The sequence below is a fragment of the Leptinotarsa decemlineata genome, unplaced genomic scaffold (assembly GCF_025532065.1).
Source record: "Leptinotarsa decemlineata unplaced genomic scaffold, Ldec_3_MD MMD2_P_RNA_scaffold_14, whole genome shotgun sequence".
Classification (NCBI taxonomy): Eukaryota; Metazoa; Arthropoda; class Insecta; order Coleoptera; family Chrysomelidae; genus Leptinotarsa; species Leptinotarsa decemlineata.
This window is the reverse complement of record NW_027412528.1, coordinates 10,823,665-10,851,316: the sequence shown is the minus strand read 5'-3', so window position 1 is coordinate 10,851,316 and position 27,652 is coordinate 10,823,665. Positions and strand designations below refer to the sequence as shown.

General features: G+C 32.3%; 1 long non-coding RNA gene across 1 annotated transcript; it reads left to right on the top strand.

The window, feature by feature from the left end:
• Positions 1-258: 258 nt before the first annotated feature.
• LOC111516395 (uncharacterized) lies at positions 259-26,846 on the top strand. The gene is made up of 3 exons (XR_012466379.1): positions 259-769; positions 12,869-13,015; positions 24,275-26,846. It is a non-coding gene; the product is annotated as an uncharacterized lncRNA (long non-coding RNA).
• Positions 26,847-27,652: the final 806 nt, after the last annotated feature.

Sequence of the window (27,652 nt, the reverse complement as noted above, 5' to 3'; positions counted from 1 at the left end):
GTCAACTTGAAAATTGCCTTATAAGCCGAAACCGGTCATAACGAATAAATAAACACAGTAGAAACTAGACAAAAGTATTTTCTTTATTCTATATTCAATTTTTTTATTTGTCTGAGATCTACTGATTTTTGTATCATTGTTTTATTTATTAAGTGAGGATATCTTCTTGATTGACAAGAAAAAAATGTATGAATAGCATTCGAATATGAACTAAAATGAATTTTAATAACTTACTTTGCATAATTATATTTACCTATTTTCGCACGAGTCGCATCGGCTTCAGAAACGATGACTCCCACTAGAATTTCTCTTTCTGAATCAAATAATGTGATTTTCCTTGTCGCCATCATTAAGACCCAAATGTCATATTTCAAAAACAATTCCAAAAATTGCGATGAAATATTCTCAATGCCCATTTTGACCCACCCCTTCAGATGGATCATTGTGAGCTTGCCTTGAGCGAAAGTAAGGACGTCGTGAATGACGCTTAGTGGAACCAAGGAGTACACTGAACTCTATGGTGGAACGCACGGTAAGTAAATACTGTTCTATGCTACAAATGCATTGATTGCAGATTGCAGGACATTTTAGTTTTCTATTTTCCGTGAAAGAGAATTATGACTTCCCAAACTATAAATTTCATATTCAAGATTCATGTTCTTTAAATTTCTTTATAAGTGTAAATAGAATATATGGAATGGGATCACTGCTTCTTCTGGAAGATCACAAGTTCTTTGGTGAAACTACAGCAATGGAATTTTACCCAGAGGTAAGATAGGTTATCTTTTTTATTAACTTGAGATTGTATTTGATTTGAATACGGAAGCGTTATTATTTTTGGTTTCAACTATGCATTTTTCAAAAAAGTAATACAAAACTTTCTTGAAATGATTCAGGAATAACACATTGTCAATATTATCAAAACCATGTTTCTGTACCAAGAGGAAAATAGTTGAAGTGTATTGTATTAATTTCTCATCTGCTTTGAAAAATGCAGACTATTTGAAAAAATGTGCTGTTGAAAATCAAAAATGATCTGGTTATATTTTATCCATTCTATTGACCACTTTGTTTTCAAGAGAAAAATCTGTTTTTTTACATAATATGAAACTGGTTTTTTAAAAGATTCAATTTATCTTTTAAGTTCAGTAGCTTTTAAGTTGTAAGTCATCTAATACAAATACATTGTTCAAAAATTATAAAATTAGTTACATAGATAGATGATTTATCGGTGTTTTATACATTCATCAGTATTTACACTAGTCAATATGTACATATAATTAAAATTAGTATATGTCAGGCATCTATTGATATTTACATAAACAATAGATGCTTACAATTCATAGAACAAGTTTTTTTCCTTTTTTATAAAAAATATTTATATCTTATATGAAATTGGGTATTTTCAAACAATGACAAATGCCTATATGGTTAAGGAACTTATATCACAGTGCAGGAATTCTTCGGTGCTGGTCCATTTTGACATCTTTTTAAGCAGCAGTAGTTTGTATCTCTATATAGGAAGCAGATAGGAATCTAATTTTCTATAATATTACCTTATTGCTCGAGCTCGACAAAATAAAAATATTGGCGGTCACACAGGGTGTTCGATTTTTTCTGGGCGGATCCCAACTGTGTCTTTTTAAATGGCAACCTATATTTTTTATCGCTTTTTCGGTTTCTTCATAGAAAATAAAATAAACTTTATGTATATCTGCACTTCGAAAATATTGACGGTTTTCGAGATATCTAGCATGACAGGTTTTTTTTTCCAATATTCGTCACTCAGAATATTTGAAATTATAAAGTGGTGCCAAGTCCAGTTGAAATTTTTTTTTGCTCGAATATTCTACATTGGTAACTCTCTCAAACGATATATCTGAAATCGACCTGTGATATACAGGGTATGAAAAACCGCTTGCCAAATATTGTAAATGAAAATTTGCAAAATCTTCCTTAGATTAAATGGAACACCCACTTAATTTCATTGAGTATTCCCTATGGCTAAGTTCAATAGTTTTTCTTAAATGAGCATTTCTTTCGAAAAATGGTCATTTTTTCAAAGCGAAATCCATTTGACGACTGATAAAAATATACAAAAGATATCTTGTTTCAATTTTGTACATTAGAAGGTGTCCAAACAAATATTTTTTAACGAAATAAATGTATGTACCTATCACTTTTTGCTAAATGGAAAATTATTTTTTCATTGGATGCAGAATTTCACTCATAAATCGTGCAATATCAAACCAAACAAGTTAAAAGAAAGAAACATTATAAATAACTATTTTTTTCATGTTATTATATTCATTCAGAGCTTGAGTTCTAGATATTCAAATTTGTCAACTGGCAAATTACAAAACTACAAAAGGGAGAGTTTAATTAAGGTTGATAATGAAACTTTTATAAAATATGTTCAACATGTCTTCCATTTTCTTGAATGCAGAGCTGAAGTCTATGTTTGACAGACTGTTCTACCCTGCGCAAGACAGCTGGTGTAATGCTGCGAAAAGCATTCGTTATTCTAAGTCGCATATTTTCGGGAGAAGTTGGTGGCTCAACGTAAACCATATTTTTTATGTATCCCCATAAGAAAAAATCTAGTTTCGTCAAATCTGGTGATCTAGCGGGCCACCGTACAGGCCCATTCCGTCCTATCCATTTATTGGGAAATACTTCATTTAGATGATCTCTCACTTCTGCCGAATAGTGAGCAGGTGCACCATCATGCTGTAACCACATTCTGTTGCGGAGGTCAAGAGGAATATCATCTAACAAACCTGGTAAATCATTTTGTAAGAAATTGAGATACATTGCACCATTCATATGTCCCTCAAAAAAGTATGGACCAATTACATATTCTCCAATGATGCTTCCCCAGACATTTATCGACCACCTATGTTGATAATCCACCTGTCTCAATAAGTGAGGATTTTCTGTCGCATAATAATGGTAATTATGTCGATTTACAAATCCATTTTTATGGAATGTCGATTCATCCGACCATAAAATATTATTGAAAAAATATTCGTTTCGACGAATTTTGTTCATGGCCCAATTGCAAAATCTCACTCTTTTCTCGAAATCAGCATACAGTAGTTCTTGATGTAACTGAACGTGGTATGGATGCAAGCGATGTTTCTTCAATACTCGTTGCACTGATCTCTCACTTATATCCACTATTTCCCCAATTTGTCGTTGACTCCTACTAGGATCTTCTTCAACAGCAAGAAGAACTTGCAATTCATTATCTTCATTAGTAGCTGGCTTGATGCGCTCATGTTTGGAATAATTAATAGATCCAGTTTCAACGAATCGTCCCAAGACCTTTCGGAAAGATCTTTCATCTGGATGCCTTCTATCTGGATACCGTTGAGAATAAATTCTACTTGCCAATAAACAATTTCTGTCTGATTCACCTAATATGAAAATCATATCAATCAAATCACTTTTTGATAACAACATTCTGATGAAATTATACCGACAGTTCAACTTAACGATTGACTAAAAATTTTAATATTCATTTGCAGCCAAATATTTTGTTCTGTCATTTGCCAGACTACTTGATTTCCAATAAATATTTCATTCGCTGAAAGGTTGTTTTAGACCGAAAGAATATGGCACAAATTCCGAGATTTTTGAAATTATTGTAACTATTCAAGAACGTCCATTTTGTGGTGTAATTCGCAACTTGTTTATCTAGCAACAGGTAATTTTAGGAATGGGCGATATTTTAAGGAAAGGGTATTTTTTGTATATTCTTATCAGTCGTCAAATGGATTTCGCTTTGAAAAAATGACCATTTTTCGAAAGAAATGCTCATTTAAGAAAAACTATTGAACTTAGCCATAGGGAATACTTAATGAAATTTGTAGAGGTTTCGTTGGCGCTTCTTATGGATCAATAATATACAGGGTGTTCCATTTAATATAAGGAAGATTTTGCAAATTTTCATTTACAATATTTGGCAAGCGGTTTTTCATACCCTGTATATCACAGGTCGATTTCAGATATATCGTTTGAGAGAGTTACCAATGTAGAATATTCGAGCAAAAAAAAATTTCAACTGGACTTGGCACCACTTTATAATTTCAAATATTCTGAGTGACGAATATTGGAAAAAAAAAACCTGTCATGCTAGATATCTCGAAAACCGTCTATATTTTCGAAGTGCAGATATACATAAAGTTTATTTTATTTTCTATGAAGAAACCGAAAAAGCGATAAAAAATATAGGTTGCCATTTAAAAAGACACAGTTGGGATCCGCCCAGAAAAAATCGAACACCCTGTGTGACCGCCAATATTTTTATTTTGTCGAGCTCGAGCAATAAGGTAATATTATAGAAAATTAGATTCCTATCTGCTTCCTATATAGAGATATGGAACACCGCGCCACTGTTGCAGGACCCTGTATATATTAAATTTTCCATGATATATAGAGAAGGAAATGTTAGTATTTTTAATATAATAAATGAATTTCAACATTCATCTCTGTAGCCGATATTGTCTAATATTCTAATTGCTTTCCTTTGGTGTCGGAATATTCTATCACAATCGGTTGCATGTCCCCAGGCGACAATACCATAAGAAATGATAGATTCATACAATGAAAAATATGCCCTTCGAAGAGTTGCTTTTGAAACTTGTCTGGAGAGGTTTCTTAGTAAAAATAGATTTCTCATTAGCTTTTTTGATAGTTCATTTATATGATGATCCCTTTTTAACTCACTGTCAAAATGAATTCCCAAAAATTTCACACTACTTTGCCAATTTGAGTAACTTTCCATATTTCTTAGGGTGAATACCATGTTTTGGGTTTTGTTTTTATTCAGATATAATTCGTTTGCATTGAACCACCTTTCAGTTTGTGACTGTGCTCCAGAGGATAATATAAGTACCTCATCTAGAATTTTAGCATTTGTTTGGATTGTAGTATCGGCTGCATATAAAATATATGATAACGGATCCTCCCAATATGGTAGGTCATTAATGAAAATTATAAATAGTAGAGGTCCCAAAATAGATCCTTGCGGTACACCAGTTGTAATTTTTTTTCTTGTTGATAGAGGATTGCCCACTTTCACAGTTTGAAATCGATTTTTTAAGTATGAGTTGTTCAACTTTATAGTGTTGTCAGAAAAATTATATAGTTTTAATTTATTCAAGAGAATTTCATGTGATACACAATCAAATGCTTTGCTTAGATCACAAAAAGTTTTTCTGAATATTCTAGTTTTTCAAAAGTTGTTGTTATTTTGTTGTTAAGATCTAGTATCGCCATTTCAGTGTTTCTACCTTTTCGGAACCCATACTGGCAGTCTGTGAATATGCCATAATTCTCAAAATGATGTACAATTTGTAGAGATATACATTTTTCAAATATTTTTGATATTATTGGTAGCAGAGATATTGGTCTGTAGTTTGTAGGATCATTTGGATTTCCACTTTTGAAGATAGGTATTACTAATGCTTCTTTCAAGACGGAGGGGAAAATGCACTCTTTTGTACACAGCAGTTCAGCAGTTTAGTTAGAGGGATTAGAATTAAATTTGATATGCATTTGATCACATCAACATTCAGTCCATATATATCTCTGCTGGGTTTATTTTTTAATGACTTTATCACATTTCTAACTTCATTGTAGGTAAATTCTGTTAGAGTAAAATTTTCAAAATTCAAATTGTTTAGTTTTTTGAGAGGGTCCAAGTTTGAACTATCTGTTTTTTGGATTAGGTTTTTTGCATTATTTACAAAGTAGACATTGAAGGTGTTTGGTGAGACTGGTGGGTCTTTACTTCGTTGTTCTCTGCTTTTGTTTTCCTTTTTGATATTCCACATGCATTTATTTTGATTTTTCGATTTTTTTTATACGATTATCATTACATTCCCTTCTAGCACATGCAATAGTTTTTTTGTATATTTTTTTCAAACTGTTTAGTTGTTGTTTGAGATTATCAGAAGGATGCTCTGTATACAGGGTCCTGCAACAGTGGCGCGGTGTTCCATATCTCTATATAGGAAGCAGATAGGAATCTAATTTTCTATAATATTACCTTATTGCTCGAGCTCGACAAAATAAAAATATTGGCGGTCACACAGGGTGTTCGATTTTTTCTGGGCGGATCCCAACTGTGTCTTTTTAAATGGCAACCTATATTTTTTATTGCTTTTTCGGTTTCTTCATAGAAAATAAAATAAACTTTATGTATATCTGCACTTCGAAAATACTGACGGTTTTCGAGATATCTAGCATGACAGGTTTTTTTTCCAATATTCGTCACTCAGAATATTTGAAATTATAAAGTGGTGCCAAGTCCAGTTGAAATTTTTTTTTGCTCGAATATTCTACATTGGTAACTCTCTCAAACGATATATCTGAAATCGACAGCTTTATTTAGAAAGTGCTCCGAGAAACAGCAGATATCGAAATTTTTGTCAATCAGGAATGATTCAAGTTCATTTGATTTTTTTTCGGATTGATTGAATATTCAGTTGCAGGCATTGTATGTTGTGATTAATTTTTTCTTTCACTGATGATTTATTTGTTGAGATTTTTGATAAGATAATAATAACAATAGTTTGAGGAAGAAGTAAAAAGACCCAGAAAACTAAAGTAAAAACTAATCGTCAACAAGAATTGTCTTTTGTCGTTAATTGTAAGGTAACTAGTTTGAAACCTGAATAAAAAAACAAAGCATTGGTGAACAAAAGGAATCACCTTTACTTATTCAGGTTTGTCTTTCAAGAAAAATTCAATCTAGAAATGCATTTGTGTTTCACTTCTAACACCACTGATTATATACATGCGGGTCGAAACAGCAATGTCTGAGGTTAGATCTTAAATGCTTTGTTTTTGTACTCTGGTTTCAACCAGTTGCCTCCAAGTGAAAGAGGAAGAATTTTGTTCTGCAGTTGAATGTTGAAGCTCGGTTTTGCAACATGAGTGCCTTGGGTGACCTCTTTTATCTTCTATATTTGTGGATTCAGTCTTCTTTCTATCCGACAGATGGCGGAATAGCAAAATGTTGAATTCATTTGCCTATATACAATTGATAAGAAAACTATTTTCACTAATTATAAATAGTTTTCAGCCAAACCCAGCAGAATTTTTTTCCAATAAATGAATGAATAATTGAAATTAATTAAACACTAAATATGAACTGAAGTTTACCACAATATTTTAGTGAAAGTCACAACTAATCACTTGAGCAGTTTCTGAAATAAGAGTGCACAAACAAAAAGGACACCTCACTTTGGTTATGTGAAGTGGTGACTGGTCAAAATTTCTGAAAGTTTGGTATGTGTTCTACTCGACCTAGTAACCAAAAGTATCAATGGCCCCAACAAATCCCATGGCTAATTTTCTATATACGGAGTGTCGAATTTGAAAATTGCCCAGTTTTTCGGATTCATTTTTTTATTTAAAAATTGGATTGGATTTATTTATTTATTTATTTACGGCAATGCGTATTTTTTACAAGATAATTAACAAGTTCACACATATGTGTTCAACAGTAATATAAGCTAGGTTTAAGGAAAAAATATGTAAAATAAAATAAAAAAATCGTAAAAATAATGAACTACAATCTTTTCACAGTCTTTTTAAATGTTTTCAAAGAAAAATTAAAAAATTCTAAATCTACATTGTATGTATTTGCAATTCTCAAAGTTCTACCTAAATATTCATTCCGGCCATAGTTGGTGCGACAAAAGGGTACTTTGAAGATATCCAAATTTCTTGTTCTCCTTGGATTCACATTTAAAGTTATAAGTTCGACAAGTTCTAGGGAATTGATGCTACCATTGATTATTTTATGAATTAGTGTAAGGTCTGCTTCTAATCTTCTTTGAGCCAGAGTATTCAAGTTAAGAATGTCCAATATAATTTTATAGTCATATTCACCAATATGATATCCCAGTTTATATGCAGAGTACCTTAAAAACTTATTTTGAAAACTTTCAAGCATATCAATATCCACATGATATGAAGGGCACCAAATTGTGGAATTGTATTCAATTATTGATCTAACAATTGAACAATAAATCATTTGCAGATCTAAGAATGAAACCTAACAATTTTAACGCTTTAGAAGTAATATTCGCAATATGGGGTTTAAATGACATTTTTGGGTCGAGAGTGATTCCTAAATCTGATTGTGTTTGTTGTTTTCAGTTCTGATTAATTGATAAAGAATAACATCTTTCAAGTCATTGACAAATAAGTTGAAAAGCAATGGCCCTAAATGAGAACCCTATGGTACACCCGATGAAACTGTGATTGAGGAAGATAGTGAGTTACCATATTTTACAAATTGTACTCTGCAGACTAGATAATTTTCAATCCATTTCAGAATGTTTTCTTGAATACCCAAAGCGTTATTTTATGCAACAACAAATTGTGATTTACTCGGTCAAATGCCTTTGAAAAATCTGTGTAAATAGAATCCACCTGGTGTCTATTTTCGAAGGCATTTATTATACAGTGTTGATAAATTAGCAGATTTGTACTGGTAGATCTACCACTACTGAATCCCATGTGAATTGGTTTGACCAGGTTAAAAATACATTTTTTGATTAGGAATAGCGGAATTCCATCAGGAACTGTAGACAATTTCCCAGGTAATGACATGACTAGATCGATTATCAACCGTCTTACTAAATTTATATTCTGGAATTTGGTTAACTGTTTCATCACTGTAGACTGATGAGAAATATCCTGCAAAAATATTCACAATATCATCACTATTTTCACTGACAGAGTCATCATAATACATTTTAGATGGTAAGGAGTGCGATTTTTATTATTATTAGTATAATTCCAGAAGTTTCTAGGCTTATTGTTGATGTTATTCTCTATTTTATTTATGTATGCTTGATGGCAAGTGTTTCTCAAAGTTTTGCACTTATCTCTCAAATAACAAAATTCTTCATATTTATAAAAATTTCCATTTTTGTATTCTCTGTGAACCGATTTCTTCTTGAAAGCTTCATATTTTTTTAGTGGAACAAAGTACTCCAGAGCTGTATAGAGATTTCTGTTGCATACAGGCATTTACTACATTACTACATGAATTCTTAATAAATTAGTGGCTATATATGATTAAAAATATTTATATTTACAAGGTGTGGCTCTAATCTCCAAAATATTTTGGGTGGTTTATTTATAAATTGATGGATGTAGCCGTTACTACGTGGTAGGAAATTATAATGAAGAAAAGAGAAATGAAACATTCAATGTTTTTTACCACTTTCATTTGACTCTAAAGTTACTGCAGTTTCGTCCTATAAGGATATAATAAGAATGTATAACAAAATAATTATAAACATAGTTACTTACTTACATAACAATGATATAGAAGAGGAAAAAATAATACATCATATAGTTACTAATCACTCTTAATATTCTTAACATTATTTTGGTCAATTTAACAATTTCATTGCACTACCATACATTGAATTTTAGATTTTTTAAATTAGCACTGAGCAATAAGCATCTGTGATTTAATTTCTTTCTTAAATTGATGAATATTATGATTTAAAAGGGGTAAAATTTCATTCAGATAAGAAGGGGCTATATAAGAAAAACGTCCTTGAAATTTGGAAGTACGGTGCCTAGGTATGTTGAATGAGTTAATTCTCAAATTGACCATATGTATGTCAGAATGCGTGTTTAATAACCTATATAAATAACTAGGCGATTTAGTTTGATGCAACTTAAACAAAAATATTTTTATCAAATATTGGACTTTGTACCTCGCATTCAGCTCCTTCATTTTTACAAAAATAGAATGACATGTTCACTATATGGTATACAGCATACGAATCGCATGCAAGCATTTTGTGTACGTTGTAACTTCTGTTTGTTATACACTGAACAACAATATTTGATATGGGGGTAAATAAGACTTTTAATTAACCTGAGTTTCATTTCTTCTGATAACCGATACTTGAATTTATATAGCGATTTGAATTTGAAGAATGATACTTTGAAAATGTTTGTCACATGTTCATGGAAAGATAAAGTATGGTTGCGACAAGATTTTTAGCACTGTCTACCCAGTCAATGTCTGCGTTATCGAGAGTGAGCCTAAAGTTACACTGAGTTTCTACTATTTGTCTTTGAGACCCTATGCATAAGGCCAAAGTTTTATTTGGATTGATTTTCAGTCCATGATTCTCCGAGTTTAGGAATGTTTTGTGCAAATCTGTGTTTATATTGTCATCAGAAAATAAACAATCGGATGTCGACCTCTAACTTTAAATCAGCTGAAGGATATTTTATTTCATGTTCCGTGAGCAGACCGGTTAATGTGTGCTGTTCTCATCATCCTTCCCCACTCGGTGCGTTCGTTGTTTATTTGACACTACGAGACGTGAATCCCAAGACATGCCATCTGGCGGGTCTAGTAGTCCTTTTGACATTAGGTAGACTTTCTTGGCATTGCAGTTTTCGTCATATAAAAACATCCATATACCTATATGTATATATTAAAAATTTATTATTTCCAGTTCAAATCTTTACTTGCCCGAAAATAATGAAACTCAAGTTACTTTGTCTGACGTCACCGTTTCGACGTGAAAAACAGACTCGGAATATATGCCAGTCAGAATGCGCTATAGTTTGTTTTTTAATAAGTTTTTTCTGTGACAAGAAATTACTTTTTTCACTGGTCCCGAGAAAAAAGTGAGTACTTTTTTCACGGGACCATATATATATATATATATATATATTTTATTTATATATATTTTTGAGTAGGTATTTCAGTCACATCTCTCTGGGCTATAGAAACACTATTTTCTGCTATTCAAGCTTTCGGAAATGTATTTTTTTCTTCATTACATTATATAGTAATAAAATATCAAAAAAGACTCACCAAAGTTAGTTTAAAATATAAATAGACATCTAAATCCAAATATAGGAAAGCCGAAAAGTCAAATGCAAATTTGACGTTGAAATTTTGTCACAGCACCAGAGAAAATGTGATTTTTAGATATTTGCAAATACAGTGAGATTTTGATGAAGTAAATGATACATAATTTTTTATTTTGAAATTATTTGTTTAATTTTATTGATCAAAAGTTGAAATATAATTGTAAATTTGACTTAAATTCAGCCATATTAACAAACTGATGTCTCATAATTTATGTGATATGTTTGACGTCTACAAATTTCAAAAACGAGTCTGATATTTAAGGATGAATGTTATATATTTATATCAACTCAGGCCTAGAAATGCTGTTTTTTTGTCATTTCATAACAGAATGATCTTATTGATGATCACATCAATCGAATGTATCAGTCATATTTATTTTGATCAATATATTTCAAATCAGACAGCTTTATAAACAGTTTTGGTAAGATCTTTGATAAATGTCTAAATACTCTATTACTAGAATTTTTCGATAAAAAAAAAATAAAAAAGAAAACCAGTATGGTTATTGTGCTGGTATACCTACTACTGATGCTATGTACAATGTTATCAGAAGTATAAAACAGGGACTTGATGAAAACAAAAAATGTATTAAAATGTTTCTAGACTTGGCATTTGACACTGTTGATCATGAAATACTTCTTAACTACTGTAACGTTTTAGTGTGTGTGGGGCAGTGTTGGATGTCTTTCGCAATTATTTCACTGATCGGGAACAATGTGTTAAAATTTATGATACATTAAGTGAAACTATTACCATAAGAATAGGGGTTCCCCAAGGAACCGTTCTTGATCCAATACTTTTTTAAGCCTACATAAATAAATTCTCTACTCTGTTTAAAAGAGCAAGCAAGAATTATATCATACGCTGATGATACGGTTGTTATTTGCAACGAAAATACATGGTCTGAAACCAAAATTTCTGTCCAATCAAGCATGAAAAAGACTCATAAATGGTTGAGTATCTATCATCTTCCATTAAAAGCTAGTAAAACCCACTATCTTGTTTTCTCTATAACATCAGCAAACATATCTAATTTCTCTAATATTAAAGTTCTAGGTATGAGGGAGGAAATCAAAGAAATAAACGAGGTCTCAAGTATTTGGGCATAATTATTGACAATAATTTAAAATGGAACAATCATGTTGACTATCTGACAAAAAATGTGAGGAAGCTTATATATAAATTTTACCAGCTACGAAAGTTTCTATCGAAAAACATACTCATTTAATCTAGCCGAATTGCTTTTTCGGTATGGTGTTCTGGTGTGTGGAGCAATGTATAAGAGTTCCTTGCAAAAACTGAACGTAATACAGAACTATATTCTGAAAATAATCTTGAAAAAAAAAGATCATATCACACTAATCTTGTATATCCAGAAGATTTTAGTAATATTTGAACATTATATTTTCATATTGTATGTATGTATGCATTCAAACATAAAATATTTCATGATTATGTTCCCACAGTTTATATTACTAGAAGTACAACAACGAATTGCTACCCACTCCAAAATTTAATAAAAATATTTGTCATCACTTTTCAACTTACACACTACCTAAAATTTGTAATATTCTACCCCTAAGAATAAAACTTATTAAAAATTATAAAACCTTCTCTATAGAATCAAAACAATTCATCTTCAAAAATTACTTTGAATTTATCAAAATATTAGAACACCAACAGATACACTGCCTCTAAATTGTTTCCTAACTCTCTATTCACAACTGTAATTTTATATTAATTAGTATTACTTTGTAGCATAACACAAGTGTTAAGTCACTTAGATGCTGTTTTATATACAATCTTTACCTTATGTACTGCAATTACTGTCTTTATATCTGTTTCTTCTTTAGTGTTTTATTCTTATTTTCTGTATTTTTGTGTATCAATTAAATAATTGAAAAAAAAATTATGTCCAATATTGTTTTTCAGGTAACCGGCTTCCCAAATTTGAAGAGCTGTGTACTGTTTACATTCTGATGGGGATGACTGGATTGATTCAAAGCGCAGTTAGTTGTAATTGGAAAGCTGTCCATTAGACCATCAGCGGAATCGTTGCATATTCTTCAATTGCAGAAGGTAATTAGTTAATAATTTGTTAGTTATGTAAGCTATTTTCCTAGAAAATTGAATTCAAAACTGTACGTTTTTCTGAGGTGGGAGTTGAGTTATGAATATGAAGAGGAAAATTTAACAAAAGTGTTTTTCCACCTCGACAAGTGTTTCGATTACCAAGTGATCATCTTCAAGAGGAAGATTAAACTGGTTTAATATTTCTCTTAAAGATGGTCACTTGGTGATCACTAATAATTTGTATCCCTAAACAATGTTTTGTTTTGCGTAAATTTTTAATCTTAAATTCTAAGCTTAAACATGTTTTAAGATTATTCACTTCTTCAACATTATTTGAAAAAATTGAAAAATCATCTACATAAAGAACTATGATTACTAAAGAACATCTAAACCTTTTGATATGTACACAAGGTATATATTGAGATCTTTTATAACCTAAACTCAACAAGAAATCGTTTATTCTGGTATTCCATGCTCGAGAGCTTTGTTTCGAGCTATATACTGCCTTTTTAAGTTTACATGGTTTTGATGACATATAAAACCATCTGGCTCCCTCATGTATACTGGCTTATCTAGAAAACCATTTAAAAAAAGTTGTACACACATCCAAATGTGTAATGTCTAAACCAGGTTCAACTGATAAAGCAATAAGCATTCGTAATGTACTGTGCTTAACAACTGGAGAAAATGTTTCAACAAAATATATCCTTTCTTTTTGTAGAAAACCTCTAGTTACTAATCCAGTCCTATAACTAATATTACCTTCATTATCAAATTAAGTTTTAAAAATCCACTTGTTATCTACGATGACTACATCTTGTGGCGGCCCTACTAATTCCCATGCTTAATTTCTTTGAAATGAATGGATTTCCTTGTTCATTGCTTGCTTCCATTTTGTAGCATCTGGCCTCGAAAATGTCTCTTCAACACTAATCGAAGCTTTGTTCACATCTATATTATCACGAGATTGACTCTTTTAAAGCCGGGAGTGGTTCGACAATTACTTCTGGAATATAGTCACTTTCATCAGCATTTTGTATCTCCTCTTGGTTGATAGAAGACTCCTCCCACTGAATCCATTGATACTTCGTTCTCTTCTCACTACACGACTTTCATTACTTACATTATATTACTACATTACATTTCATTTTAACATATCCATTAATTTTGTTTTAATGGCGTCTGCGGTTATAGAAATTCCAGAATGTTCTATCGCCATTGTCAAGGAGTCAAATTTCTCCGGTAACCCTGATAATAGCAATGATCCTATCCATTCCTCGTCAATTTCAAAACTAGTCCCTCTTAATTTCTGAGCCGTTTCTACCAATTGGTTTACATAGGAAGACATCGACTCACAGTTTTCTAGCCTCAAGGAGATTAGAGATCACAAAAGAGAAGTTTTTCTAGTAAAACCGGAAGCATCGAACAGCGATTTAAGTTTTTCCCACAATTCCTTTGCAGTAGTTGTGACCCTGATGAGCACATAAAGTGCAGAGTCAATTGTTAAAATTAACTTGGCACTGCCTTGGCAATTTTTTCATCGTCAACTTCTTCCGTCAGACATTCTTTCAGATTTTTTATCACTAGAAAATTTTCCACTGGAAAAGTTCAGTCAAAATAATTTTCACGATCTAGGAGCTTGGAAATACTCGCGACATAATTATTTACAGTCGACATTTTGCACTTTCAATTGAGACAAATATTGAACTTGTCAATTTTTCGCGGGTCTGGGCCCATAACCTGTTAATAATACTCTCCCCTTCTAGTTTCAGCAACGACGGACTTTATTCAACTGAAACAATACCATTGTTTATAGTCTATTTCAAAAGAGTGTAGAGTAATAAATCATGAAGTGTCATAAAATTTGCCTGAATTTCGTTGTCGTCCATGGGCGTAGGCTAATCTTAGGATTATTAAACTTAATAATTAAAGTAAATTAAAAATTACAGACATAGATAATAATAAAAGGCCATTTTTGGGAAGTAATTTGGTCTAAAACTAAGTACCTACATGTATTTAGGTAAGTAAAATTTCTTAAAAAAAGATTAAGATTAATTTTAGTGGTTCTTGTAAACTTATTTAATATGCAATTTGGGTTCATATACTTGAGCATGATTTCTCAAAAAAGGGTTAACACTTAGTTCCGAGGTGCCATGTCATTATAATAATCCCTTTTTGACCCTGCCCACCAATCATGCAATACCTATTAAACCCAGGTAATTAAGAAAAAGGGTTTAAATATATTGTAATGGTGTCTTAAACATTCGAGTTATAATAGTAATTGTTACTACACCAATTAAACGTACAGTGATATTGTGATATAGAAATAGTGAAAAAGTTATAAAATGGGGACATTTACTCCAAAGAAAAGAAGTGTAAAAAATTCTCCGCTATCTGTTTGCGAAAAAGTTATAATTTTAAATGTATATGATTGCATAAAACACGATCACCCTAGTTTGTCTGTGCAAGAAAGTGTTGAGCGATGTGCCCGAATGACTGGAATTGGACAGTCCACGATTTTTAAATTATTGCGAGAAAGAAAGATATCAGGCCAGGTAAGTCCATGCAAGAGAAAATCAGAAAGACCAATAAAAATCTTAGATGAAGACACCAAATGTGACATTCGAAGAAAAGTTCATTCGTTTTATTTTAAAAAGGAAATACCCACTCTTGAAAAAATTTTATCGAGATAAGCCAAGATAACGATATTCCTTTGATATCCAGAAAACTTTTATGGAAAACTTTAAAAAGTATGAATTTTGCCTGGGGAAAGCACAATCGAAAGGCACTATTACTGGAAAGTGATGAAATTGTTTGCTGGAGACGAAAATATTTGACAACTATAAAGCAGTACCGCAGAGAGCAAAAGAAAATTTTTTATCTTGATGAGACGTGGATAAACGAAGGTTATATAGTCAAAAAAATGTGGCAAGATAAAAATATAACAAGTTCTCGCCAAGCTTTCATAGAAGGCCTTTCGACGGGTATTAAAGTGCCTTCGGGAAAAGGGAAGAGGCTTATAATTGCTCACATTGGAAGCGAAGACGGATTTTTAAAAGAAGGTTTGTTAAGCTTTGAGTCGTGCCGGACGGGAGATTATCATGAGGACATGAATTCGGATGTCTTCGAAGACTACTTCGGGGAAATGTTAAAATTTCTTTCAGCTGATTCGGTCGTGGTTATGGATAATGCAAGCTACCATTCAAGGCGCTTAGAGAAGGTACTAACTTCAGCTTGGAGAAAGCAAGAAATTATTAACTGGCTGTCAAATAAAGGTATTCAGTTTGAGACGAATTCAGTAAAGAAGGAACTACTAGCCATAGTAAAACAACATAAATCTCGCTTCATGAAATATGCCGTAGAAGATGTAGCAGAAAAGTATAAAGTAACTGACTGTGCTGCGCCTACCGCCATATCATTGCGAATTAAATCCTATAGAACTTATATGGGCACAAGTTAAAGGATATGTTGCAAGGCACAATACCACATTTAAAATGAAAGATGTCAAGGTATTGTTTGATCAAGCCATTATGGAAATCACATCAGAAAACTGGCAAAAAGCAATCCAGCATGTTTTAAAAGAGGAAGATAAAATGTGGGAACTGGACAACTTGGTCGATCAGGTGGTTGACCCTATAATTATAACACCAGGGGATGATGACAGTTCTTCGGATGAAGACTATACTGATGTAGAATAATTTAATTGAATTGTAAATATACTGTAGCGGGATAAGCAATCTGGACAGAGACCAGTGTATCAGTGACAGTGACACTTTTGCTTAGGTTAGGGTTTAGAATTAAGGGTAGTCTGAATAATTATTTTCTCGGAAGGTTCTCGAAAATTGTACCTAGTAATCTCTAGAACATTCAATTAGGGTATAAATAGAGTGTTGTTAAACGTTAAGGGAAGTTCACAGTTTTAGTATTGTTCAAGTGTCAAATTGTAATAACGTATCCAGTAAAGTTCTTGTCGTTTTTGTGAATAAATTGATTTAAAGTCCCCACAAGTGTTTCAATACGTAAAGTTCGTTCGTGTGTGTTTGTGAGTATTTCCCGATTTCGGTTCGTATATATTTTATTGTTACATTTTATATTTTTTTAATAACACTGTTCTGCTGTATTAAATTTTTATTTCCTTTAATATAATTTTTATGAATGCATATTCTTTTGGCAATTATCCCGCTAGCGCGCCTCTGGCTCAGTATTTATCCGTCGATAACAATGGAGAAATACCTTAAAACAGGGTGATACCTACCTGCTCTTTATGAAACGACATAATTTTGCAATGCGGACTAGGGAAGTGACAGAATTTATTGACGGATCACCCTGTAGCGCTTTTGAATACTTAATGAGATTTTATTACTCTACACTCTTTTGAAATAGACTATAACAGAAAATAAGTAAGACGAAGAAAACTATCTTTATATAAATTAACACACTTTTATTAGCTCTATGTATGTATGTATGTTTGTTTGTAACTCTCCTTTCTTGATCTATTTGCGGGCAGATGGCGCTGTACGTAACCTCCTTAATATAATTCGAACTCATTTTACATGTATTTCTTCATTTGAAAAAAATATTTTTTTCATTTGTAACCCTTCTTTGCGCGCCTGCCGCCTTGGGCTTGGTAGCTGATTTTCAGGCTTCTTCTCCGGAATCGGAAAATATCCAATAGTCATTTTTCTAAACAATATACGGCTGATTGATCCCAAAGTTCAGATAAAATAAATACCGTTTAAAAAAGATTATAAAACGCGATTTTATAGCATACGAAACTGAAAAAGAAATTGCAAATCTTTTAAATTTACTAGGATTACTTTTAACTTGATATGGTCGAGAAAGAAAAGTTTTCCAATCTGATCTGAAATCACCAGCAAAACTGCAAAATTCAACCCTTTTGCTAATATGAGTTCATATTCAATTCTCTAGGAGAAAAATTTACCACTGTTTTTTCCACTAGTGATTGATTATTTCGCATATCGTCAAATAGCTTTTGGAATTTTTTTATATGCATTTTGTTTCTGGTGTTGTAGGTATGAATAAATATAAGATTTGTGAATGCAATCAAGAGGTAAATATTATAATCGGACTGAAGGAGATGTTGAATCACATTGTTATAAACTACAAAAAACTGTCTTTTAAAAAGAATACTCGTCTTATTGTCACAATAGCCTTCTTAACGACTTTCAATTAATTTTTTTAGAAAACAGGAGAAGGTGTGCTTTAATAACCTTTCTGCATAAACTACTGCACAGCAAGTAGACTGCAGTTTGCTCCCATCAGAACTAAACTTTATGGTACCAAAAGCTCATTCACGGCCGAATCTCACATTTTACTGCTCTGCAGCACAAATAAACATAATATGTGTGAAAACTACAAATAGTAGGGGAGCCCACGATGCAAAATGGGGATTTACTCGAGCGTCATTGAGACATATTAGGTTGCAAAGCTTAGATAAGAAGAAAGAAATGTTATATAATATATACCTTTACATCGGTGGGGGAAGCGGCTATAGATTTTTAAATATGTAAAAAAATACTGTTGCATGGACATAATCGAGCGCGTCAGATATTGATAGCATCAAAGTCCTACGTATTTTCAATAATGTTCGTATGTTAATCTGATCGTTTGCATGATGCGGGTGGTTGTACGTAAGAGTTAAAAGTGAAAAGAAAAAAAATTAATCTGGCGCGTCAGATTTTCCAAGGGGGTGTTGAGTGCAACAAAAAAAAGCTCTCATTCAATAATCTGACGATTTCGATCTGACGCAAACTCGCGGCCATTATTATAATGTGCAAAAAAATTCGCCATTTTGAAATACTCAAGCGCGTCAGATTAACATATATATCGTTCATCTTTATGTTCTAGACGTGCTGCCTCATAATCTGACGATTATCTAGAGGGATTCGCCTAATCTGACAAAAAAAATTTTTTTTTGATTTTTTTTTAAAATCATTGAACTTAATTGAAAAGCTCAGGAAACAGCATGCAAATAAATAAGTGTATGTTTTTTAAGTAGAATACTTGTATTTATAAGAAAATAATTTTTTTTAAATTCTCAAAAAAAAAGGAATTTTTTTTATAATCAATTGATCAGCTGTGGTGGCGTCATGGTAACACAATTCAGAGTGGGGACGGAGTGATAGAGTAATAGATAGAGAAAAAGTGAAAGAGGAATAGAAACTCGGAGAGGGAAATATAGGTATCATACAGCTGCGGCTTGCGGAAATCTTCAGATTATAGAAACTCGGAGAGGGAAATGAAGGTATCATACGGCTGCATGCATTAAACTTTATAGACGAATTTTTGTTATTTCGGCTTGCGGAAATCGTCAGATTATATATTTTTCGTTATCCTTGAATTATTTTCTTCAAAATGAAAAAAAAAATTAGCTACGCTCGAGAATGTTGAAATGACGTTATTTTTTTTTACAATTTTGCTGCCCTCCCTTTCTTTACGTCACTCTCAAACTGTCAGATTACTGGAATATAAACTTTTTAGCATGTAATTAACTCACCCTACCTTAATCTGACGCTCTCAAGAATTTTTGATAATCAATTTTTTTTGCTAATGTGATCCTTTATCCATCACGGCGGCCTATATGGGACTCATATTTGGTGGAAGTACCTAACCGGGTACAAGGTATCTCCATGTATATTAATCTGCCGTGCTTTAGTAAATCCCCGCTTGGGCTCCCTTATGAAAATCAATATGTAGCTTTTGCGATATTAATACTTGCTCGGCGATTCATATAAAAAAGTTGCAATGGATATTTGAAAGTGATATCAAATCTATTTTTTCTTTTGTGTTGTAAGAGAGACAATTACTATTATCATTTTTACCGAGTATCGCCATGAATAGTTATACTATCAGTTTTCTATTCAAAGTTATATATCATTGTTATGATATTAATCACATATATCAAGTCAAGACTGAACATAAATTGTTAATTTATTATTTTATCTACTACTTATCAGTACTGAAGTATTTAATTATGTCCTATGATTAGGTGTTACCTGTGTTGGAAAATAAATTGAAAATTTTTGAATTGAATTCCTTAACTAGTTGTGAGGTCGAATTTTGTTCTCTTCTATCACGACTCCGAATGTGAAAGTTAATGTTCATATAGGTAGGTCGGTAGCCGCAGGCTGAACGATCAATTTTCACTTGCTATCGTCCAACCCGTGTTAGGAATCACACGTTAAAAGGTAAGACCTCTTTAGTAAAAGAGAAATGAAAATTTCTCTTTTCATTATGATCTCCTACCACATAGTAATGGCTACATCCATCAATTTACCTCGTTAGTCCTTAGCTCGCACAAGTTTCGACTTCGATGGTTATAGTTCGTAGGGGCGCGGCAGCTGGTTAACGGAAAAACATTTTAAACATTCAATCATCAATCAATCTTTATTGTCTAAGAGGAAAGACTCTTGTTGACAAAGCATGGTTTACATGTACAATACAATAGTATACAGGCTGATTCACGGTGGATGGCACATTAGACGTTTCTGGTGAACCAGACAACGGATCACTTTGAAAATTCAATGGAGGGCATATTCGGACATTCTCTAGCCAACTAAAATATTTTCGACAATGCGGTGTTGCCGCTTCTATTAGAAAGCAGTAGCAACTTTGATTTTTCAAATGGAACACTCTGTATATAATATTATTTTTGGAATCTCCAACAATTGCCCGACAACTTTTCTTGATATTTTCCTATACCTATCTGTTACCGTTTTCGAAATAAAAATTAATTTCAATTTTTTTCTTCGAAAATCATGACTTCTAAAAATGCCGATATCTTTTAGTTAAGAAGTACTATGATATCGAAATTTGGTTTGGAGTTAGGTGATACTTGGACACTTCCCACACGTCAGCCTAATCTCCGTTACTTCAATACAGGGTGGTAAAAAAATACAGTTTTTTCGTTTGCTTGAAAAAGTTGCTGAAATTTGATTATTTTAAATGGAACACCCTGTATATTATTGAAAATTCGGAAAGCTGCTGAAATTTGCTTTCTTTCTATGTATATTATACCTATACCTAACTAGTCAAGTTTCGGACTTATGAACATTTATTTGTGAAAATGTCCCTTCAGAATGGTATTTCCATTCGGTATTTGGTAAGCAGGCCATGATTACTATTTGACAGTAGCGTTGTGACATTCTCCTAATAATATCGACATTTTCGTCACTTCAGAAGTTGCAAATACCTTCAAAACGATGGAACAAAACTATTCAAACGAAGTTCTTATGAATTTGTTTATTATTTTTGGACAGTGTGACAAAATTATCAGCAGAACATGTAGAAAGTTCAATGAAATGTATCCGAATCTACCGCCAATTGAAATTGTTCTGAATTCAGAGAAAATTTCAATGCATTTGGATCAACTTTAAAAGCACCAAGAAACTTGCCTCGACCCGTAACTTTCGAAGACAACCAGATTAATGTCTTAGCATATTTTCACGCATTTCCCGAGTCATCGATAAGAAGTGCTGAAGAAGATTTGGGTATAAAATTTTCATCGGTTCAAAGAATCTTGCGGAGACATAAAATGCATGATTATAAATTCACCAAAATTCAAGTAATGAAGCCTCCAGATCCTCAACAGAGAGTAGAATTTTGTGAAATGTTGTTGACACGCATTCAAGAAGATCCACTTTTTTTAAATAAAATTATTTGGACTGATGAATCGAAATTTTCGAGAGAAGGGATTTTCAATAGAAAAAATCGTCATTATTGGTCCAGTGAAAATCCTCACGTCACAAAAGAAGCCGGATTTCAAGAAAAATTTAGTTTTAATGTCTTCTGCATGTTGATGGACAACAAATTGAGGTACGTGATATACGAGGAGTCATTAACATCCAGAAGCTACCTGAATATTTTGGAGAATACTGTAGACAGTTTCGTGGATAATCTGCCACTCGAAGATTATCGAAACTGTTGGTACCAACTAGACGGAGCTCCTGCACATTGCACAAGAGAAGTGAGCGCAGAACTGGATAGACTATTTGACGATCGGTGGATGAGGCGCTTGGGACCATGGAATTGGCCAGCGAGATCACCCGATCTTAATCCATTAGATTTTTATTTGTGGGGAATGTTTAAAGAAAAAGTTTACAAAATACCCGTGCGTTCGAGAGATGAATTGTCAGAAAGGATTGCCCAAACATTTGAAGATTTGGATCCCAATGAAATCAGATCTGCCACCACGAAAGCAGTCAACACCCGCATTTTAAAGTGCTTGGAAGTGAACGGCCAACGATTCGAACATATTTTGAAATATTCCACATGATTGTTTTACTTTTTTATAATTATTCATATCAATATTTCCAATTTCAAGTTTCTTGGTGCTTTTTAAAGTTTATCCAAACATATTGAAATTGTTCTGAATTCGTATAAATTTCTTGAGGTTCATTGGCGGTACATTCGGATACATTTCATTGAACTTTCTACATGTTCTGCTGATAATTTTGTCACACTGTCCAAAAATAATAAACAAATTCATAAGAACTTCGTTTGAATAGTTTTGTTCCATCGTTTTGAAGGTATTTGCAACTTCTGAAGTGACGAAAATGTCGATATTATTAGGAGAATGTCACAACGCTACTGTCAAATAGTAATCATGGCCTGCTTACCAAATACCGAATGGAAATACCATTCTGAAGGGACATTTTCACAAATAAATGTTCATAAGTCCGAAACTTGACTAGTTAGGTATAGGTATAATATACATAGAAAGAAAGCAAATTTCAGCAGCTTTCCGAATTTTCAATAATATACAGGGTGTTCCATTTAAAATAATCAAATTTCAGCAACTTTTTCAAGCAAACGAAAAAACTGTATTTTTTTACCACCCTGTATTGAAGTAACGGAGATTAGGCTGACGTGTGGGAAGTGTCCAAGTATCACCTAACTCCAAACCAAATTTCGATATCATAGTACTTCTTAACTAAAAGATATCGGCATTTTTAGAAGTCATGATTTTCGAAGAAAAAAATTGAAATTAATTTTTATTTCGAAAACGGTAACAGATAGGTATAGGGAAATATCAAGAAAAGTTGTCGGGCAATTGTTGGAGATTCCAAAAATAATATTATATACAGAGTGTTCCATTTGAAAAATCAAAGTTGCTACTGCTTTCTAATAGAAGCGGCAACACCGCATTGTCGAAAATATTTTAGTTGGCTAGAGAATGTCCGAATATGCCCTCCATTAAATTTTCAAAGTGATCCGTTGTCTGGTTCACCAGAAACGTCTAATGTGCCATCCACCGTGAATCAGCCTGTATTATGTCTATTAATTTGTCAGTGATTTATATAAAATGGTTAAAATTTGCATATATAAACAATAGATATTACATATATCTTTGGTCTAGTTGTAAAAAGAAAAAAACATAAAAATAAAAATATATAAGTAAAAATATATAAAATTATTCATTTTGTCTTTCGATGAAATCACACATAAATATAGGATACAGATAATTTAATCTTATAGATAAAATGCAAAAAGCTACAGTTAGCCCAAGATACTGTCACTATAATACTCCTGCAGGCTGTGGTATCCTTTAGTTAAAAATATGCTTTTGACGGTTTTCCGAAAGATTCTCGGGTATGATATATTTTTTACTTGGCTCGGCAGATGATTGAAGAGTTTTTTACTCTCAAATATGAGAGAGTGTTTGGTTAATGTCGTTTTTGGTAGCGGCAGGGGTAAGTTGTCTTTTTGACGAGTATTATATGGTCTTACAATTGTCATATTGGATTTTTTCTTATGCATCACACACACTGTCTCAAGGATAAAAATACTGTATAGGGTCAGAATTCCATGTTTTATAAAAAGTGGTTTACAGTGATCCCTGGACTTAGCTTTTGATAAATATATGAGAGCTCTTTTTTCTAAGACAAATACTGAGCTCATTAGCTGATAACAGCAAAAACCCCAGAACGAAATGCCATACATTAAGTGTGATTCAATGAGAGAAAAGTAAGCCATTCTGCCTGCCTTTGTTCCGAGTTCCGTAGTGATAACTCTGATTGCATTAATTATTTAGGAAAAATTTTCAATGAGAAGTGCTTCGATAAATTATAGTGTACCTTTTTTGTCTGTACTATGAAGTCACCAGTAACATTTTTATCAAAATTTAGTATTTTCCCTCATAAAGGTTTTATCTGCAATTTTTATTTTAGGGTAGGGGGGAATGAAAACCCAAAAGTGTTTATAGACCTCATTTTCAGTGTAATAACTTGAATTGTTTTTTTTCAGGAATTCTGCACAAGAAATAGTAGATTTTGGGCTTACAATATGGAATGAAACATCAACATGGAAATACACTTCTGAATGCAGTAGGTGGTAGTATATCAAGGATGCAGATGAGTAACTTGGAATGTAATTTCTATTTTCATTGATGTAAATATTTTATCTTGATTCGAGTGCGACATATTTTCTCAAGTAAATGATTGAAATAAAAGTATACATGTATTAGTTTGAAAGTCAGTATATCCTACGAAGAAGGATATTGGTCAAGTATTGGATCAGGAATCGATTTAAAATATTCCTCTGAGGACCAATATTGTCACAGCTAATACATGCCTCCCCTCTATTGTGGGAGTCGATAGAGGGATTCTTGTGTGTGCAATTCGATTCTGTACGAAGGAAATTCCAATATTCTTATGTGTTTCCATAAGTTTTTAAAGCCAGAAGTTCCACTTACATCACTTTCAAAATGTCTTTGGATATATCGTTGGCTTGGTATTACAAGGTTGCATGTGCCGCATATACCATTTCGAGATAAACGTAATTACCGTTTTCTACAGTTGTAAAAACGAAGGGGTATTGACTTCACGGTTTGTTTTTTCTCATAAAATAAAGAAAAATGAAACTTGTTAGCATATTAATGAAAAAATTGGATTCCATCAAAAATTGATAAAATATTGCATATTAAAAAAACTACATGCAACTTTGTGAATTTTTTGGTTAGCACTTCGTGTTGTACTTGCAACTTTGTTTTGTTGAAATAAAATAAAAATAATGTGAAAGCTTGTAAGAAACACTATATTCATACTGAAAAATCACAAAACGATGTTTTATTATTCAAATCTAACATAAATGTATTATTCGTGTAAAGTAAATTAATTGAAAACGTTCAGTTGAAGTCTGAGATCAGTCAGGTTGTTTTTCTGTTGTGGATAGTGCTCGCAGTGTTGTTTGACTTTTGTGGTAAAACTGCATCATAATACTCTTTGTTCACTGTTGGCATCCATCGATACGTTGACATAATTGAATGAACTTTATTTGCTGGTAATTTGTGTACTAATTTGGTGGATTTTCGCAATGGTAGAGTTGCTAGGATACTGTCCTTTCTTGTTTGAATGCAATTTTTCAAACTTACCTTTTCAAATTCGGTAGGGTTATGAGAGGTTTTATATTGCACTTCGAATACTGAATGAGTGAGTCTGAGTTGTGACACTTTTGTATATGGAATTTGGTTGTAATTAACTGAGATGAAAATTCTTGAAAATTTTGGAATCTCTTAAAGACATTTGAATAATTTTGTATGGTGTACGACGGTTTACTTGACGTAGAAGACGCATCAAAGATATTGGCGAAAAATATTCGGGTCTGGCAAGGACTCTTTCTATGCAGCTATGTACAGCATCTATTTCCTGTACGCAGAAATGCCCAGGAGTTGAAAACTTCATCGTAATTGTTTTCAGATTGACGTGATGTTGAAGAAAATCAGTCATGGCGAAAGACATTATGGAATTTCTGTTTTGTGGAACACAGCTATCACTCCAGAAAATTAATGTCTCCATTTCTGGATTGTCTTCAATGACTTTTTCCAATATTTCATACACTGCACTAGCAATGTCATTTCCGGCCCTACCAGATGATGTTTCTGGCCAAACTGCACAGCATACTTTTTTTGTAGTTGACAAATGGGCTGTCATATTGTAAACCGTAAACTTACTTTTATAAAAAAAAAAGAATTCATTTCCGCCTTAGGTCAGCTGAGGACGTTTTCTAAATCAAAACAAGAGTACTGGTATGTTTCCTTCTGTATCGTTCTTTCGTTCCTTCCTCATTGCTTCTTTTTCTTTCAAATGATTGTCGTATGTGATTTCTTTTTTTTTATAAACAAATTTCTTCGCAAAGGTCACACCTATCTTTTTTAGGAATGTGAAAATAAAATTTGAAATTTGTACAAAATATGGCCCTGTATGCGGATTCCTTGATTGGACTTTGATTTTTTTCTTGGATCCAGTTCTTATAGAGCCTCTTTTTTTCTTTTATTAGAAAATAAACCTGTTTAGACATCTCACAAAAAATGTCGAATAGGGATACGTACCTGTACTCATAGTCACATCATCGTTTATTTGAGCATTATAGAACAAGAGCCAGTGACCAAATTTCAGTTGTTATTTCAAAAGTCATGAAAATTTACTGACTCAATAAGTATACTGAACGTATAAAAAACTCGTCAGAACATTTTCGTCCCTCCTAATTGTTGACAGAACGCTATAAATATTTATAAAAAATAGGTTGAGTTTTGTTATTTCATTAGTCTTCAAATTTTAACACAATGCAGAAAATATGTATAGAATATATATTATTGCATGCCAGAAATAAATTTCATCACTTACTACCTGCCAGAGGGAAAAACGTTTTCGTGCGAGTGCGAGTGAGACAGCTTCATTCATATCTATGAGTTGAAAAGAGGACGCAAATGAACAGTAAAATATATACAAGTATAAATATAAAAAATTCTGTGAATAATTTATTTTTTACATCAGAAAAAGTTATTTTTGTACAATATGACTTATTATCATTTTTCATTCATCTTTGTTCTTCATCATCATTGGTATTTTCAATGAACATTGATTCATTCGTATCCTCGTTTACATCGATATGGGGCTCCCATATGTTTTCATCTGTAAATATATGCAATAATTATTAGTATTTCATTACGAATAGGAAAAAATGTATTAGCAAAAATAATTACCATCAATATCAACATCATTTGCTTCGATTATAATGTTATCGTTTGTGATGGCATCAGATACTGTTGGTGGTAATTGATCTCCCTCAAACCATTTAAAATCATATTGACCATCGATTGAAGATGTGCATTGTTCCATATGCTGGCAATGTATTTTGTTCTTAATACGTGCTGGTAAAGTTCAGCCTTGCAGGGTGGCAAATTTTTATATCAATAGAGAACATATAGGTTGTGACTCGTTGCATAGTTCTGGTCTGATTGCATTTAATAATCTGCCAAGTCATATAAAAAGCTGTGATTCATTAAATTCATTCAAAAGAAAATGTAGTGAATATATTTCAAGTAATTGTCATCAATAATTCGTCGTGTTTTTTAGTTTCGTGTTTTTAAAATGTGACTTGTCTCTAATTTTATATATATATATATATATATATATATATATATATATATATATATATATATATATATAATTGATAGTGTAACGACCGTATGTATGTATAGAATAAATATTTACTCTTTTTAGCTGCCCGAGCTTTCGCTAATGTTTATTAGCTTTATCGAGGGCTGTAATATAAAAAGGACATAATAAATATATATATATATATATATACAGTAAAGTCCGGATATAGTGAACTTGATAAATG